At 41.0% G+C, this 19,466-nt stretch overlaps 1 pseudogene; it reads left to right on the forward strand.

The window, feature by feature from the left end:
- Positions 1-4,214: 4,214 nt before the first annotated feature.
- LOC134289846 (serine/threonine-protein phosphatase 2A catalytic subunit alpha isoform-like) lies at positions 4,215-18,518 on the forward strand (annotated as a pseudogene).
- The last annotated feature ends 948 nt before the right edge of the window (positions 18,519-19,466 follow it).

Consider the following 19,466-nt stretch of genomic DNA (forward strand, 5'->3'; position numbering starts at 1 on the left):
GTCGCAACTGAAGGGTAGTTGTGCTAAGTGTGGACCTCGTTTGTCTCGTTTGTGATAAAACGCTAGTGCACTACAAAAGTTGCCCCAAACTGTGACAGTAACTCTCGGTCGAGGCAAAGTTCTGGTTAGCATTTTTTATCGTATCGTATCGGTCAAAAACTGAGGTTTATCCTGTTACAATCTTGTTCGATTTCTTGGGGTTCTGCACCACGCTCAATGGAAGATACCACACCTTGCCTGCTTCTGCCGATTTCAGTTCCTCTTCCGACGCCTCATGGATGTAGGATTTCCTTTGGTATTCAACGATTTGGCCTCGAACGCTTCCCTCGACTTCTGAGTTTCTCTTCAGTCGCCTCTCGAAACACTGTAGCCTTGGGACCGCCATTGGGAAGCTTTCGGGAAATTCCACATCATCGTATCGCCAAAACAGCCCGGTCTCGAATTCTTCGCCGACTCTTCTTGTTGTTCGCACCAAGATTGTTCTGGCCCGCTCTTTGGATTCCGACCCTTTGTCTGCCGAAACTCCAACGCTTTCAACGGTGAAGTACTGTTTAACCAAATCGTGCAGCTTTCCGTCGTCTTCGCATTCGCATATGTGGAAGTTGAAGCTGCCATTTGGCATACCTTGCTGAACCAGTCCATACACCGCCCATCCAAGTCGAGTTCTGGCTGCGACAGGCTCGCCCGTATTTCCTTCTCGGAAAGCTGTCGAGGTAATCGTCGACATAATGGCGACGTTCACTGGCCTCCGCTACTCTTGGGAACTCTTGCGCATGCTCTCTAGCATTAAGGTTCTTGATGTATTGCGCTGAGCATGGAGAGCTGGAAGAACCAAACGTTCTGGCCCGCTCTTCGGATTCCGGCCCTTTGTCTGCCAAAACTCCAACGCTTTCAACGGTGAAGTATTGTTTAACCAAATCGTGCAGCTTTCCGTCGTCTTCGCATTTGCATATGTGGAAGTTGAAGCTGCCATTTGGAATCCCTTGCTGAACCGGTCCATACACCGCCCATCCAAGTCGAGTTCTGGCTGCGACAGGCTCGCCCGTCTTTCCTTCTCGGAGTTGTTTGGTGGCAGTTAAATGGGCATGTTCAGCGCCAATTAGGATTCCAGGAGTCACCGATTCATAATCATTGACTGGTAACTTCTGGAGGTGTCGATAGCGTTCAGCTAGCTCGCTATAATGGAGCGATTGCTTCGGCAACGTCAGAGATTTAACGGTGCGAACTTCCTCCAACTTATAACGACGATCAGCTTCACTTTCTGCTATCTCAATCGCAACTTGATATGAGTCATCTTCGTCGCGGCTGACATTGCCGGTCCAGGTCAAACAGAGCCGCCTCTTGAATCCCCTGACATCGAGTTTGTCAGCAACCCACTTCTCCAGTAGCGTAATAGAAGATCCTTCGTCAATAAAGGCAAATGTTTCGATTCTCCTTCCATTACCAAAAAGTGTCAGCAAAACACGAAATAATGTCGTATTCTGACTATGCCGATGCGCGTTCACTCCTTCAGATTTCTTCGCAACGGTAGTTGGATTATCTAGAACTCAACTTGCAGGCTTGATTGTTGAGCTCGCACAAGATGCTGTTGAACCCGAATGAAGGAGCGGGTGATGGCGCAGTTAACACCCCTGTACCTCACAGCGTAGTTGAGATCGGCACGGTTTTCGTCTATGTTCACCGAGACAAACTCGACAGAGATGGTGTGTTTGCACTGCTTTCCACTTTTCCTCTCCTTTCAATCGCTTGAATACGTCGCACTCTTTAACTTTGTGATTCGGATCACTACAAATCAAACAGCGCCAGCGCACGCCATTAGCTGCAATCCTCGGCTCCTCCGATGTGGGCTTAACTGTCTCGATTTCTGTCGATGAGGAGGAATGAACTTTGAGGTATCCCTTTGCCTTCTCTGGTTTAGAAGGTTTAGTACAGTCGAACCCAATGTTAGAGTTACGTCAGCCACCGCTGATACTAGATTCGACATGTATGTACCGAACACTCGGAGATCCATTAGTGGGAACTGCCGTTTGTACACCGCCCAGTCCAGCTTCAGATGCGCTGGGAGCTTGTCGATTAGCTCCTGCAGAAGTACAGGATTCGAAAGGTGAACCACTTGTCCCGCTGCTACTAGGTAATCACAGAAGTTCAGCACTGTCATGCCGAACGTCACCGACGTCTTCAAGTTATCGGCTTTTGGAGCAGGACCATCCCGAATTATCGTGAGGAGCGAGTAAATGATCTGCTCCGGACGTCCATACAAAAGCTGCAAGGTTTGCATCACTTGCGGCACAGCAGAAGGTAGTAGAAGACGGCTCCGCACAGCTTCCAATGCACTGCCTTTGAGACACCGCTGAAGTCGGCCGAGATTCTTCACCTCACTGTAGCCGCATGCTTCTGTTGACGTGCAGAAAGCACTGTGAAACATAGGCCACTTCTCCGGACTCCCACTGAAAGTCGGCAGGTCCCTTGACGAGGTGTTGGCCCACCAAGATCACCAATATTCACTACCGGAGCCACTTGGTTTCCGGCAGAAACGTGGGGACGAAAAGGGATGGACTGAGGAATGGATGCTTACGTTTATTTGACTAGTCTGTGGTGTCATTGTATACATCGAATATTGAGGTACCGACATTTGATTTCCATAGCATGGATATTGGTTGTTCTGACTTACGTGTGCTGCTTGCAGTGGAAAGCTCCCAAGTGGACCTACCGTACTGATTTTAGGTGGTAGCGATTGGGTGAGGTACGTGTAGCTCGTCGCCGGGCCTCTCCATGGCACTGACATTACCGACGTCATGGGTGTCGATGATTCGGGTTGACCTTTTCCACCACCGGGCAGAAAGTCGTGGATTGGTGTCGATCCCATAGTGTAGGGGTTCGATGTTAAACCTGATTGGACGTCTATCACGGCTGATCTTTTGAATATTGCTTGTAACGGAGGGCAGTCCGCTATGGCACGGAACGGAGCTAATTCCTTGGTGGACATTAGGTAATCTGGTGGGCAACGTTGAGACCAGAGTATTGGTTTGAGGGCAGATTACACTGATAGAGATAAGGGGTGTGGGGACGGATCCGTTGGTGCTTGCTGACGTGGGTGTACTGCTCGATGCCCCAGACGTGGAGATGAAGCTGCCAGCGACTAGTGATAGACGATTCGCCCAGTCTACAGCAACCCCCGGCTCGTTGACATCTCCTCGCATCTGACCAGTCTGCGCATTCAGCAACTCATACCGCACTCACCACGCTTCTTTCTCCTGCTGCAGCTTCTTCTGCTCGTAATCACGCTTCTGCTCCAGTTCGATCTCCCTCAGAAAGAATGATTGCTGTTCCTCAAGCAGTTTGAGGTTACGTTCCACTCTCTCTGCTGCCAGGTCAGGAGTACCGGTTCCAATGCCAGTAGTGGTGAAAACTGGTTGTTGGAAACCTGCCGGATTACCGCCTATTGCTCCCGCTGGCGGTACCGTTGCCACTTTCTCCGCTACACAACTCGAACATCTCCAATTCTCCTCCTTCTTTTCGTCATCGAATCCTACGCAGCCAAAGTGGAACCAACCACCGCATCCACCTTCACATTCGACCATATCGTCGATGCTGTTGGCCAGGCTGCAACTACGGCAATCGAAACGGCTAGTTTCCGGCATTATTTGGCCCTCAATCGTGCTAATAACAAATTTCTTTTGAGATTTGTTGGGGTAGTTTCGGACCTTGTTTTTAGCAGCACGTTATTTTGTGGTTAAACTGAGCTAAAAAGCTGTAATTCAGATTTCAGTAATGTTTATTCATTGTCGGGATACAATCATAGTTTAATACTTACAAATTTGGTCTGACTAACAAATATTCTACCTGCCAACTTGATCTCTATACACCCAAAACAAAGCGCGCATATTCTGTGCATAAACGCGCACGCTGTAGGCGCAAAAGTAGCTTGTCGTCGGCACTAGCGTGCACAGGGAGGGGCAAGGGGGGGCACTTGCCCCCCCTTCTATAAAAAATTATATGCACCATTTTTGCAATTCTTGCAGCAATGTTTAGAATCATTGAGCCATGGTGCACCATTGACACAAACAATTTCCTAGTATCTCATGCACAACCATGATGTTCTCAGAATCAACTAGGCTAAACTCACGCACCATCTTCTAACTAATCAGTGATGTCAGCACCATATTCGAATAACATGCACCATTTTGGTATTTCGTATTCCAAAACTATATTCAATGTACATGAACCATGGTGACTTCGGCACCACATTGAATTCTAAGCACCATTTTTGCAATTCGTGCACCTAGCCATACAAAATAACGAGTATCACTGAATAACAGTGACGACTAATACAGCACACTAACATCATGCACCTTCTTCAAATCTTTCAATACACCATCATGATGTCCACAGAATGATCTAGGTATCCACGTATTATGATGATCGCATGAAATGTATTTTTATCAATTAAGTATCTAATACCTCATACTGATATGCACCATAATGAAACTTCATGCACCATCACAGCTCTTCAAGCACCATTTCAGCGTTTATCATATCATCTAGGCATCTAAAGCACCGTAATGCCGTGAGCATCACATAAAATACATTTTTTTTGTATGCTATGCACCATTTTTGCAATTCGTGCACCTAACCATATTGATAAGCTTTTAAAAACGGTGACAACTAATACATCATCTAGCATCATGCACCTTCTTCAAAGCTTTCCAACCACCATTTTGGCATTCACTATATCATCTAGACATCTTATGCACCATTATGATGTGGTTCACAAGTGAATTTGATGCACCATTTTGACATTTCGCATACAAAATAGCTTTCCTTGTTCCTGGTCTATGTTGATTTCTGTGCCGTATTGAGTTTCCTGCACCATTTTTGCAATTCGTGCACCTTTATATGGAATTTGTTGAGTATAACTTAATCATGGTAAAACTAATGCACCATACAAACATCATGTAGCTCCTTTGCATTCCATGCACCACCATGATGATCACATAAATATCTAAGCACCATCTCACGCGTCATCTAAGCATTTAATTCACATTTGAATTTCATAAGCTCGATTTTTTTTGCCATATCGTACACCAAATTGTATTCCATGTACCTGATCCATGTTGACTTCCGCACCACATTCAATTCTATGCATCATTTTTGCAATTCTTGCATTTTGGATCTAATCACCCAATGTTGAGAATCACTGAATAATGGTGGCAACAAATGCACCCCTGATACATACAATTTCTTAGTATCTCATGCACACCCATGATGTTCTCAGAATCATTTTTAAGCTAATCTCACGCACCATCTTTTAACTAATCAGTGATGTTAGCACCATATTCGAATAACATGCACCATTTTGACATTTCGTATTCCAAAACTGTAATCCATGTACGTGAACCATGGTGACTTCGGCACCACATTGAATTCCAAGCACCATTTTTGCAATTCGTACACCTATCCATACAAAATGTCGAGTGTCGCTGAATAACGGTGACAACTAATACAGCACACTAACATCATGTACCTTCTTCAAAGCGTCCACAGAATGAACTAGGTATCCACGCATATTGCTGATCTCATGCACTATCTTTTAATCAACTATCCACCATCAAAGCACCATCAAAGCTTTCCAAGCACCATTTCAGCGTTTATTATATCATCTAGGCATCTGATGCACCATTATGTTGTGATCATCACATAAAATACTATTATTTTGTATTCTATGCACCATTTTTGCAATTCGTGCACCTAACCATGCAACATGTTGATAATCTTTGAATAACGGCGACAACTTATGCAGCACATTAGCATCATACTCCTTCTTCAAAGCTTTTCATGCACCATTTTGGCATTCATTATACCATCTAGGTATCTTATGCACCATTATGATGTGGTTTACATTTGAATTCGATGCACCATTTTGGCAATAGTATTCCACGTACCTGGAACATTGAGTTTCCTGCACCTTTGCACGAATTGCATGTGCACTTTAATATGAAACATGACGAGTATAACAGAATCATAGCTAATGCACCATACATACATCATTCATTCCATGCACCACCATGATGTTCACAGAATCATCCAGGCACCATCTCACGCACCATCTTTGAATCAAATATGTGTCTAATTGCGAAATAATGCACCATCGTTAAATGTTATGCATTACTAAAGCGTAAAATGCGTAATCGTGGCGTATATCTGTATCCTGGAAGGCATTCCAGGAGAAATCCCTGGAGAAATTTCAGGAGGAATCCTTGAAGGACTTTCTGGAGGAATCCCTGAAGGCATTACTAAAGAAGTGCTTGAAAGAATTCTTGAACGTAGCTCTCAAAAACTGGAAGAGGAGTCTAGAGAAATTCCTGTAGAATTTGCAGGAGGAACTACTAAAGGAATTGCTGGAAAAACTATTGAAGGAATTCCCTGGAGGCATTTCTAAAGGAATCCTTGAAGAATTTCCTGGGGGAATCCGTAGAGGAATTCGTGAAAGAATTCATGGAGGAATTTGTGGAGAAATATATCGAGAAACTCCTGGACAAATGTCTGGAGGAGTTCCAGCAGGGGCTCATTAACGAACCCCTAGAGTAAACTCTGGAGGCATTCCTGGAAGAAACCCTGGAGAAATTCCTAGAAGAATTTCTGGAGGAATTTCTGAAGGCATTCCTGAAGGAATCCTTGGGTGAATGCCTGGAGGTTTCCTTGTAAGAATTCCTGGAGAAACTTCTGGAAGAATGACCGGAGGAATTTCTGCAGGAATCCCTGAGGAAATTTCTGGAGGGACATTTGGAAGAGTTTCTAGAAGAATTCCTGTTGGAAGCTATGAGAAATTCCTGGAGAAATCCCTGATGTAATCTCTGGAGGAATTCCTGAAGGAATCCGTGAAGAAATAACAGGATGAAACACTGGAGAGATAACAGAAGGAATCCATGAAGGAATCCATGAAATAATTCATGGAGGAAATCCAGGATGAATTGCTGGAGGAATTCCTGAAGGATTTTTTGGAAAAATTCCTGCATGAATTTGTGGAAGAATTACTCGAGGAATTCAATGACGAATCCTTGCAGAAATAACTGGAAAAATCTCTGGAGGAATTTGTGGAGCAATTTCTGGAGGAATTTTTGGAAGAATCCGCGAAAAAATTCTTGGAGGAATTTCTGGAGGCATGCTTTCAAGAATCATTGGAAGAATTTCTGGAGGATTTTCAGGAGGAATACTTGGAGGAATCCCTGGAGACATTCAAAGAGAAAATCCTAGAGAGAGCTTTGGAAAAATTCCTAGAGAAGTCCTAGGAGGAATTTCTGAAGGAATCCGTAAAGCAATTCAAGGATGAATCCCCGTAGAATTATTAGAGAAACTTCTGGAAGAATCCCTAGAGGTTTTTTTCTGGAGAAATTCATAAAAAAAAGGAATTCTTTGAAAAATTTCTGGAAAAATATTTGCGGCTTCCTGAAGGAATGAATAAAGGAACTCCTCGAGCAAAAGAATTCCTAGAGGGATTTTTGAGGAATATCTAAAAAAATCATTGAGGAATCCCTGGAGAAATTCCTGGCGAAATCTATGGGGGAATACCTGATGAAATTTTTCGAAGAATTCCTGGAACAGTTCCAGGAGAAGTTATTTTCTGGAGAAAACCGTGGATAAATTCTTGTAGGAATACCTAGAGGAATTCTTGGAGGAATCCATGAAGAACTTTTAAGATGATTTTCTGGAGCAATTCATAGAGAAATTTTTATAGTTGTCCCAGGAGAAATTTCTGGAGAGATTCCTTGAAAAATTCCAGAAAAAAATCCTGAAAAAATGTCTGTAGAAATCCCTGGAGAAATTTCTCGAGGAATTCCTGGAAGAGTTCCGGGAGAAATTTCTTCAGGATTTTCTGGAGAAATCCGAGCAGGAATTCATTTAGGAGTCCTTGCAGAAATTCCTGGAGGAATCTCTGTAGAAATTCCCGAAGGTAAAGCCTGTATCCGCAATATTCGGGACACAGAAACACAGCTGTAACTCTGCAATAGATACATTAAAATTGCTCAAATTTTGTCTAATAACATCATAAGATGTGTTCATTTCACCTACAAAATTGCATGTGAATCGATGCAGTACTTTTTGTTGTAGCAACGAAAGAGTAAAATGTGCGCCATTGAATTTTGTACAGCCCCTAGTTTTGCTTGTCAGCGCTGTAACTTTTGAATTTGGCAAAGTAAATGGCTGAAATTTTGAACACGAACCTCTCAATCTACATTTGTTGCATGGGCAAAATTTCAAAAAAATCGATGCACTATCAACAATTTTATAGTCGAAACATATTTTGGGACAGAACGTGATTTTAGCCTCTCAGACAGCAATTAGTCAGCACCCTTTATTGTTTCGATTGTACTATTGAAAGTACTATATCAATAATCGTCAAATTTTGCAGGCATAATATACACATAATAAACTAGCTTCTATGAAAATTTCATGAAAATTGGCAGGGAAACTCAAAAGTTATGAATTGGCAAAAATCGCACATGAAAAACACGAAAAATTTTCACTAACACTCACCCCTATCAACACCAGTAGCTTTCAAACCAATTGGTCAAAGTTGATGAAATTTTGCAAGAAAGTGTCTCTATAAGTATCATAACTGGTAACGAAATTTCATAATTATCATCACAGAAATTTGAACTGTAGCGTAAAAGAACCATCTACTATGCGAATGAAAATTGGTCATGATGGTACAAAATGCTTAAAACCACGTCTGTTTGTTTTTCATCTACAGTTAAAAGTAATGCATCGATTTTTATGAAATTTGGCACAAATAATAAACATACACCAAAGAGTTCTCAGTCAATTATTTGGCCAATTTTACCAATTCATTACAGAGCTACTGACGTACTTCTGTGTCCCGATTATTGCGGATACAGGCTTTAAGATGGAATTAACGAAGAAATTTTTGCAGGAATAATGGAGGAGTTCCTGGAGGAATTTTTGATTTTCTTGAGGAATCTCTGGGGAAATTCCTGGAGGAATCCATGTTTGAATTCCGGGAGGTATTTCCGGATAAATTCCTGAAGAATTTTTTGGTGGAATAACTAGAGAAATTCCTGGATAAATTCTTTAAGAAATTTCTGGACAAATATTTAAGGCTTCCCGGAGGAATGTCTTGAGGAACTCCTCGAGGAATTTATGAAGGATTTTTTTTGAGTAATTTCTGCAGAAACTCATGCATGGACTCCTAGATGAATTCCCGACGAAATTCCTGGAGGAATCCATGGAGAAATCCCTAAAGGAATTCCTAGAGAAATTCCCAGAAAAGATCCGGGAAAAATCCGGGAAAAATCCCTGCTGTAATCCTAGGAGGGATTCCAGAAGGAATCTGTGAAGGAATTCAAGGATGAATCCCTGGAGAAATCCTAGGATTCTGGAAGAATCCTTAAAGATTTTTCTGGAGAAATTCCTGAAAAAAATGAAGTAATTCCTGGAAAAAAATCTGGAGGATTTCCTGAAGGAATTCTTTGAAAAATTTCTGGAACAGTTTCGGGAGAAGTTTTTTTCTGGAGAAATCCGTGGATGGACTTTTGGAGGAATACCTAGAGGAATTCTTGGGGGTATCCATGAAGATTTTTTTAGAGAATTTTCTGGAGCAAAAACTAGAGAAATTTTTATAGTTGTTCCAGGAGATTCCTGGAAAAATTCCAGAAAAAATTCTGTAGAAATCCCTGGAAAAATTTCACGAGGAATTCCAGGAAGAGTTCCGGGACAAATTTCTTCAGGATTTTCTGGAGAAATCCAAGCAGGAATTCCTTGCAGAAATTCCTGGAGGAATCCCTGTAGAAATTCAAGATGGAATTACTGAAGAAATTTTTGAAGGAATGAACGGAGGAATTTCTGGAGGAATTCCCGAAAGAATTATTTGAGGTAAGGTACCCCGGGGCAAGTGGGACCTAAAAAAATGCTAATTTGGTTTTGTCATGCCAGAAGTTTCAGAACAAAAATTCTTTATTAATTCCAATGGACCCAAAAGACGTTGTTGGTATATTTGTACTTATTAACGTGCATTAAAACTGTTTCAAAATTTTTACATTCCATATATTATGCATATAAAGAAAAGTGTAACAGATCTTCATTTACTGCGTTTCACGGGGCAAGTGGGACCTATTCAGAGTTTTTGTTCAAAGGGCTTAATATAAGTTGCAGCAAATAAGGTAACATAAAACATAAATCTCTTATATGAATGACTATGTTTAGAGATTAAAATAAGAAGAGGTTTATGGTACCATGCATAAATTACGTAACACATAACAAATCGCTGGGGGGAACTGAATCAACTCTAGCAGCTCATGCAAAATAAATTGATTTTTTTATACAAAAAGCGCCCTAAAGTGAAGAGACAAAAGATTTCCAAACTTGGTCTCTATATTATATAGTTGATGATTTTCACCACTAGTAAATCTGGGATTTCGAGATTTTCAGTAATATCTTCTCCCTTACATAATCTTACGATCATTAAATAATGTTTTTTTCAATCATGAATTTTAAAAAGGCCATTTCCCTATTTTATTTTTTTATGGACGATTCCCAAATGCTCAGAAGAATGCATTATGTAGCGTTAAGTGAAAAAAATGGAAGATATTTAGAGAAAAACATAAAAAATACATGCTTTTGATTTTTTTTTGTTTTACTCAAGGTTTTACCATTTTTAACAAGAACTTCATCATCTAAATATAGGTAATAAAGTATAATTCAACAATAGATTACTTAACGCGTCAATTTTTATTGACTTTCGTGCAAATTTCATCTTAGTCTGGACAAGGCGAGATGAATCCATAAAATTGTGTTTGTTTATTCTCATAGGTCCCACTTGCCCCAGATAGCGAAATGCACTGGGGCAAGTGAGAGCAGTAAACTAAAGGTAATAAATAAAAATAAAATACAGCTTTTTCACTTGTAATCATTTGCATGAACTCCAGATACTATCCTGAAACCAAAAAAGTATTTGTAGAATAACAAATCTATTTTTAAACGGCGAATGTAGTAGAGCACGTCAATCTTACCTAGTGAATTGAAAATTACATATGAACAACAATAACGTATATGGTCTCTTTATGGTTGAAACAATAACATTTTTTGTATTCAAAGTATCCGTAGGTGTAATACCTATGTTTTCTATAAAGAATGTTTGTCGTAAAAATAAATAATAAAAAAAATGCTAGCTATAGGTCTCACTTGCCCCGGGGTACCTTATTTTTTTGCGAAACATTCCTGGAGGAATTCCTGGAGAAATTCCTGGATGATTTTCTTCAGGAATCTCTGGAGAAATTTCTGGGAGAATCCAAGTTTGCATTCTGGGAGGTATTTCTGGATAAATTCCTCGAGAATTTTTGGAGGAATTCATTTATGAATTCTTAGAGGAATAACTAGAGACATTCCTGGATTACTACTTTAAGGAATTTCTGGACAAATATTTAAAGCTTCCTGGAGGAATGTCCTCGAGGAATTAATAAAGGATTTTTTGAAAAATTTCTGAAGAAACTCATGGATGAATTCCCGAAGAAATAGAGAAATTCCCGGAAAAGATCCGGAAAAAAATATTTTAGGATTTTCTGGAGGAATTAGTCGAGGAATTTCTGGAAGAATCCCTGGAGACAATATTGGAGGAATTCTGGCAGAAATTCTTAGAGAACTTTCTGTAGGAATTCCGGCAGCAATCCCTGGAGGTATTTCATGAGGATTCCATGGAAGTATCCCTGGAGGAATTCCTAGAAAAGTTCTAGGAGAAATTGATTTAGGATTATGTGGAGGATTCCGTGAAGGATTTCCTGGAAAAATCCCTGGATGAATGCCTTGAGAAATTTCTGGTGGAATCCATGGAGGGAGGAATTTCTGAAGGAATTCCTGAAAAAAATCCTGGAGAAATTCCTGGAGGAATCCATGGAGGTATCCCTGAAGGAATTCATGGAAGGGTTCCGGGAAACATTCCTTTAAGATTCTCTGGAGGAATTCTGACAGAAATTTCTAGAGGATTTTCTGGAGTTATTCCTGGAGGTATATCTGAATGAATTTTTGAAGAAATTCATGAATAAATCGTTGAAGGAATGAATCCCTGAAGAAGTCCTTGAGAATTTCCTGTAGAATGTCTTGGAGGAATCCATGGAAGATTTTTTTGAAAAAATCCAGGAGGAATTCCTGGAAGAGTTCCGGGAGAAATTCCTTTAGGATTTTCTGGAGGAATTTGTAGAGCAATTCCTGAAGAATCCCGGGAGGAAATATTGAAGAAATTCTGGCAGACATTCCTAAAGGATTTTTTCTAGAAGAAATTTCATGAGGAATCTCTGGAGGAATTCCTGGAGGTAATTCTGAAGAAATTTCTGGAGTATTTACTGGAGGAATTATTTGGGGAAATTCTGGAGAAATATATGAGGCTCCATGGAGAAATTTCTGAGGGAACTCCTCGAGAAATTTCTAAAGGAATTTCTGGAGGAATTTCTGCAGGATTTTTTAAAGAATTTCTGAAGAAATTTTTTGACGAATCCCTGCAGGAACTCCTTGAGGAACACCTAGAAAAAGTTCTTGAGGAATGCAAGGAGAAATCCCTGTAGTTCTGGTGAAAATTTCCAGAGGATTTTTTAGAGGAATCCCTGGAGGAGTTCCTGGTAGAATTTCTGGCGCTTTTCCCTAAGAAATTTCTGAAAGAATTTTTGCGGAATTTTTGAAGAAATTCGTGAATTAATCTTCGGAGGAATTCCTTGAGAATTTCCATGAGGGAATTTTTCGAGGAATTCTAGGAGGAATTCCTGGAAGAGTTTCGCTTTATTTAGGATTATCTGGAGGAATGCGATGATCAATTGTTGGAGGAATCCCTAGATGAAATATTGTAGGAATTCTAACAGTCATTCCTAAAAGAAAATTTCAGGAGGAATTATTGGAGTATTTACCAGAGGAATTATTTTAGGAATTAGGTGAAATATACGAGGCTTCCTGGAAAACTAATGGAGGAATGCCTGAAGGAACTTCTCGAGGAATTTCTGAAGGAATATCTGGAGGAATTTCTGAAGATATTAATTATTGCATCCCTGGAGGAATTCCTGAAGAAATTTCAGGAAAAAAATCCTGGAGAAATTCCTAGGGGATTCCGTGGAGGATTCCCTGGTGGAATTTCTCGCGGAATCATTCGAGGGACTCCCGGAATTCCTGGAAGAGTTTCGGGTGAAATCACTTTAGGATTTTCTGGTGGAGTCCATGGATGAATTTCGGGGAGGCATCTCGGAGGAATTTCTGGAGGAATGTCTGAAGGAACTACTTGGGCAAATTCTGAACGAATACCTGGTGGAATTTTTTGAGGAATTTCTGAAGAAATTTATAAATGATTTCCTGCAGGAATTCTTGGATAAATTGCTGGAAATCCTGAAGAAATTCCTGAAGGAATCCGTGGTGGATTTCCTGGACAACTTCCTTGCGGAATTCCTCGCGGAATTCTTGGAAGGGTTCCGGGAGACATTCTTGGGGAACTCAGGCAGCAATTCTTAGAGGATTTTTCTAGAGGAATGCCTGGAGGAACTGCTGGAGGAATTTCAGGAGTTCTTCTTCGACAAATTTCTGAAAGAATTCCTGGTGGAATTTCTGGAGGATTTTTTGTGGAATTTCTGAAGAAATCCATGAAGGAATTTCTGATGAAATTGTTTGAGAATTCCCTAAAAGAATGCATGGAAAAATCCTTGGAGAAATTTCTTGAGGAATACCTGGAAGAATTCCGTGTGAAATTCCTTTAGCATGTTATGGAGGCATCCGTGGAGGAAATATTGGGGGAATTCTGACAGACAGACATTCAGGAGTTTTCCTGGAAAAATGTAAGGAGGGATCTCTGGAGGAATTTTAGGAGTATTTACTGGAGGAATTCCTGGGGGATTTATTTGAAGAATTTCTGGAGAAATATATGAGGCTTCCTGGAAAAATGTCTGAAAGAACTCCTCGAGGAATTTCTGAAGGAATTCCTGGAGGAATTTCTGGAAGAAGTTTCTGAGGAATTTCTGAAGAAATTCAGTAATGAATCCCTGGAGAAATTCCTTAAGAAACTTTTGGAAAAAATCCTAAAGAAATTCCTAGAGGATTGCTTGGAGGTATTCCTGGAAAAGTTTTGGAAGAAATTCCTTTAGGATTTTCTGCAGGAATCCGTGGAGGGATTCCTGAAAGAAATCACTGGTTGCATATTGGAAGAATTCCTAAAGAAATGTCTGAAGGAACCCCTCGAGGAATTTCTAAAGGAATATCTGGAGGAATTTCAGAAGAAATTCATTATTGAATCCCTGAAAGAATTCCTGAAAATATCCTGGAAAAAATCCTGGAGAAACTACTGGAGGAATCTGTGGAGGATTTCCTGTAGAGATTCCTCGCGAAATTTTTGGAAGAGTTCCGGGAGACATTCTTTTAGGATTCTCTGGAGAAATTCGGGCTGAAATTCCTAGAGGATTTTCTGAAGAAATCCCTGGAGGAATTTCATGAGGAATTCTTGGAGGATTTTTTTGAGGCGCTATTTTTCGAGAAATTTCTGGAGGAATTTGTTGAGGAATTTAGGAAGGATTTTTTGAAATGATTCATGGATGAATCCCTGAAGGAATTCCTGAAGAAATTCGTTGAGAATTTCCTGGATAATTTTCTGAAGGAACTCCTGGAGGAATTTCTCAAGGAATCCAGGAAGATATTCTTCAGAAAATCCTTTAGGATTTTCTGGGGGATTCCGTTGGGCAACTCCTAGAGGAATCCCTTGAGGAAATATTGGGGGCAGACATTTCTAGTGGATTTTTCCTAGAAGAAATTTCAGGCGGAATTCCTGGAGGTAATTTTGGAAGAATTTCTGGAGTATTTACTGGAGGAATTCCTGGAGCAATTATTTGGAAAGATTTTTTGAGGGGATTCCTGGAGGAACTCATGCACGAATCTTTGGAGAAATCCTGGAGGAATCTCTGTAGATTGCAATAAGGATTCCGATCAAAATGTTCTATCTAGGAGTTCTGACATTTTCCTAGCATCATTAATTGTCTAGGATCAAAATTTTTTCACAACGACAATATTTTTTTCCTATAATTGATAATTTTCTAGATATTCTCCATTGTATTTGATACGTTTGTAAAATTTTATAAGAGTCGAGATAATGACTTCATATTTAAGTTTCGTATTGCCTTGAAATCATTACCATCCGAAGCCTTCTCTAGATTCCCAATATGAAGTACTTGGTGATGTTGGCCCCACAACATGTTGAAACCCCTACTTGGGAATTCATATTGCGTGTAACACCATCATTCTATATTGCACCATGATCATACATATATTGCACCATTAATATAGTGCCACCCCTAAGCAAGAACCCTGCGCACGCTAGTGGTCGTCGGTAGAAGCACTTTTCCGTGCTTATTTGATGGTGCGCCTGCGTGCACAAAAATTCGAGTAGAATTTTTGACCACACATTGGCAAACTGCAATGTGTGGGTGCCATCGGTTGTTATGCTGTTGTGAATGTATTGGTGTGCATTAGTTTTTGGGTCACCAATACATACAAAACGTGCATCTGTATTGGTTAGTATGCAATTGAGAGTGTGTGAGTGTCTCCCGGTCCGAGATCGAGCGGGATGACAGTTGTTTGTTGTGATTGAAAACAGGACGGCCGCCGTCGTCCGGCAAGGCCGTTTTGAGGTTTTCATTACTTGCGGCGGAACACGGTCCGTCGTGCGCGTCGAGGTAAGATTGCCGTTTGCCCGTTTGCCGTCCGCGAGTCCAAAGTTTGGTTGGGAAAGGCTGCAGCAGAATATGGAAAATCAGCAGCAGCAGCAAACCTCTACCACCGATTCCCCGCCGGCAGCAAAGCAGAGCGGAGCAAAAAAATAAGGATGGACCAGTCGGCAGCAAAGCAGAGCGGAGAAAAAAATTGGATTGATAAGGCGACAGTCAAAGATTTTGACCAGTGAATCGAGCAAATTGAACGAGTGCAAAAAACTAACCGAAATCCAAGTGAAAACCCTGCGTGATAAGCGAAGAAAATTTTGGCAAAGGAGTCAAAAGTACAGGAGGACAGTGACAGGAGTGACAGTGTGGTGATGTGCACGGTCAGTTCCACGACCTGATGGAGCTCTTTCGAACAGGCGGACGATCGCCGGACACTAATTATCGGTTCATGGGCGATTACGTTGGCTATTACTAAGTGACGCTACTGAATCACAATCCTGTGCGGTAATCACGAGCTCCGTCAGACCACAGGTATTCGGCTTCTACGATTAGTGCTTACGAAAGTGTGTGTGATCTCCTCTGGTCAGATCCGGATAACCGGGGCTGCCACCGGGTATAATAACCGGATCGCCACGAGGTGCTGGTTACACCTTTGGCCAGGTCATTTCGGAACTTTTCAATCACTTGGAACGGTTGGAATCTCGGGCGCATCAGTTTGTCATGGAAGGCCACAACTGGTGCCACGATGGTAATGTGATTTACAATATTCTCTGCTACACACAACTGTTAGGGGGAGGCGGGCCAGTATGGACACCCTAAGGTGTTTGCCAACTTTACCTGGTAAGATGTCATAAAAGTTCAGTTTTTTATACATAAATCCAGGGCTGAAAATCGTCGCCGTACGACCAAAAAAGTCGACGACGAGAACGAAAACTAGATCGTCATCGTTGCTCGTTCCACATCGGATGACTCATTCAAGCCAGCGAATCGTCGTGAAGGGCTTGCGTCGTGACGAAAACAAAATCTTCATTCGCTTTGTTTCGCTCTTCGTCCAAGTGCATCTAGCCGACGGATTCAATGTTGCCACCAGCAACACACAAAAAAAAGATTTTAATAAAAAAATAATTGCACCTGGAATCAAACAACGAACCTCTAGATTGCCAATCCAGCACTCTTACCAACTGAGCTAGTGAGGTTTCACATTACCGTAAGTGCCAAAACGCCAATAAAAGCTATTCCCAGTTGGCGTTCGCTTGGCCCGTCGTCGCTCATTTCCAGGGAACAAAGAGGACGACGGAAAAGTTGGTGGGTGACTATTTATGATTGAGCTTCGTCGTGACGCCCGCAGTCGGCGACGAAAAGGCTAATCGTCACCGTTGTTCTTTCGGACGAAGATTGTTTTATTGTTATCTTCACGCAGTGGTGACGAGAAGGACGTTTGTCAACCCTGCATAAATCCTTGAATTTGTCGTTTTAAGGAAAACTGACAAACTCCAAGATATTTGTAAATAATCCTATAATGGACCTCGGTGGGGTCCATTATAGGCAACATCGATGCGTATTTTCAAATGCGTATTTCACTGGAATAATTTATTAATAATTTATTAATGTTTGACGGTCTTAACATAAAGAGGGAACCATTTTGTTGTCAATTTTAATTACCCTAAATACTCCAAATTAAAATATGCATCTGGTACGGTCAGGGCGTTAACAGTTAACACTCAAAATGACGTTTTATTAAAATTTGTCTCCTGAGGGGGTGGACGTAAGTACCGACTTATGTCAAATCCCATATACACTCCATCTGGTACGGTCAGGGCATTAACAGTTAACACTCAAAATGACGTTTTATTAAAATTTGTCTCCTGAGGGGGTGGACGTAAGTACCGACTTATGTCAAATCCCATATACACTCCATCTGGTACGGTCAGGGCATTAACAGTTAACGCCAAAAATGACGTTTTATTAAAATTTGTTTCCTGAGGGGGTGGACGTAAGTACCGACTTATGTCAAATCCCATATACACTCCATCTGGTACGGTCAGGGCATTAACAGTTAACGCCCAAAATGACGTTTTATTAAAATTTGTCTCCTGAGGGGGTGGACATAAGTACCGACTTATGTCAAATCCCATGTACACTCCATCTGGTACGGTCAGGGCATTAACAGTTAACGCCCAAAATGACGTTTTATTAAAATTTGTTTCCTGAGGGGGTGGACGTAAGTACCGACTTATGTCAAATCCCATATACACTCCATCTGGTACGGTCAGGGCATTAACAGTTAACGCCCAAAATGACGTTTTATTAAAATTTGTCTCCTGAGGGGGTGGACGTAAGTACCGACTTATGTCAAATCCCATATACACTCCATCTGGTACGGTCAGGGCATTAACAGTTAACGCCCAAAATGACGTTTTATTAAAATTTGTCTCCTAATGGGGTGGACGTAAGTACCGACTTATGTCAAATCCCATATACACTCCATCTGGTACGGTCAGGGCGTTAACAGTTAACACTCATAATGACGTTTTATTAAAATTTGTCTTCTGAGGGGGTGGACGTAAGTACCGACTTATGTCAAATCCCATATACACTCCATCTGGTACGGTCAGGGCATTAACAGTTAACGCTCAAAATGACGTTTTATTAAAATTTGTCTCCTGAGGGGGTGGACGTAAGTACCGACTTATGTCAAATCCCATATACACTCTATCTGGTACGGTCAGGGCATTAACAGTTAACACTCAAAATGACGTTTTATTAAAATTTGTCTCCTGAAGGGGGTGGACGTAAGTACCGACTTATGTCAAATCCCATATACACTCCATCTGGTACGCACTAGCGTGCACAGGGAGGGGCAAGGGGGGGCACTTGCCCCCCCTTCTATAAAAAATTATATGCACCATTTTTGCAATTCTTGCAGCAATGTTTAGAATCATTGAGCCATGGTGCACCATTGACACAAACAATTTCCTAGTATCTCATGCACAACCATGATGTTCTCAGAATCAACTAGGCTAAACTCACGCACCATCTTCTAACTAATCAGTGATGTCAGCACCATATTCGAATAACATGCACCATTTTGGTATTTCGTATTCCAAAACTATATTCAATGTACATGAACCATGGTGACTTCGGCACCACATTGAATTCTAAGCACCATTTTTGCAATTCGTGCACCTAGCCATACAAAATAACGAGTATCACTGAATAACAGTGACGACTAATACAGCACACTAACATCATGCACCTTCTTCAAATCTTTCAATACACCATCATGATGTCCACAGAATGATCTAGGTATCCACGTATTATGATGATCGCATGAAATGTCTTTTTATCAATTAAGTATCTAATACCTCATACTGATATGCACCATAATGAAACTTCATGCACCATCACAGCTCTTCAAGCACCATTTCAGCGTTTATCATATCATCTAGGCATCTAAAGCACCGTAATGCCGTGAGCATCACATAAAATACATTTTTTTTGTATGCTATGCACCATTTTTGCAATTCGTGCACCTAACCATATTGATAAGCTTTTAAAAACGGTGACAACTAATACATCATCTAGCATCATGCACCTTCTTCAAAGCTTTCCAACCACCATTTTGGCATTCACTATATCATCTAGACATCTTATGCACCATTATGATGTGGTTCACAAGTGAATTTGATGCACCATTTTGACATTTCGCATACAAAATAGCTTTCCTTGTTCCTGGTCTTTTTTTTTTTTTTTTTCCTTCTAAACCATAGGGGGATA

Source organism: Aedes albopictus, chromosome 1 (assembly GCF_035046485.1).
Source record: "Aedes albopictus strain Foshan chromosome 1, AalbF5, whole genome shotgun sequence".
NCBI lineage: Eukaryota > Metazoa > Arthropoda > Insecta > Diptera > Culicidae > Aedes > Aedes albopictus.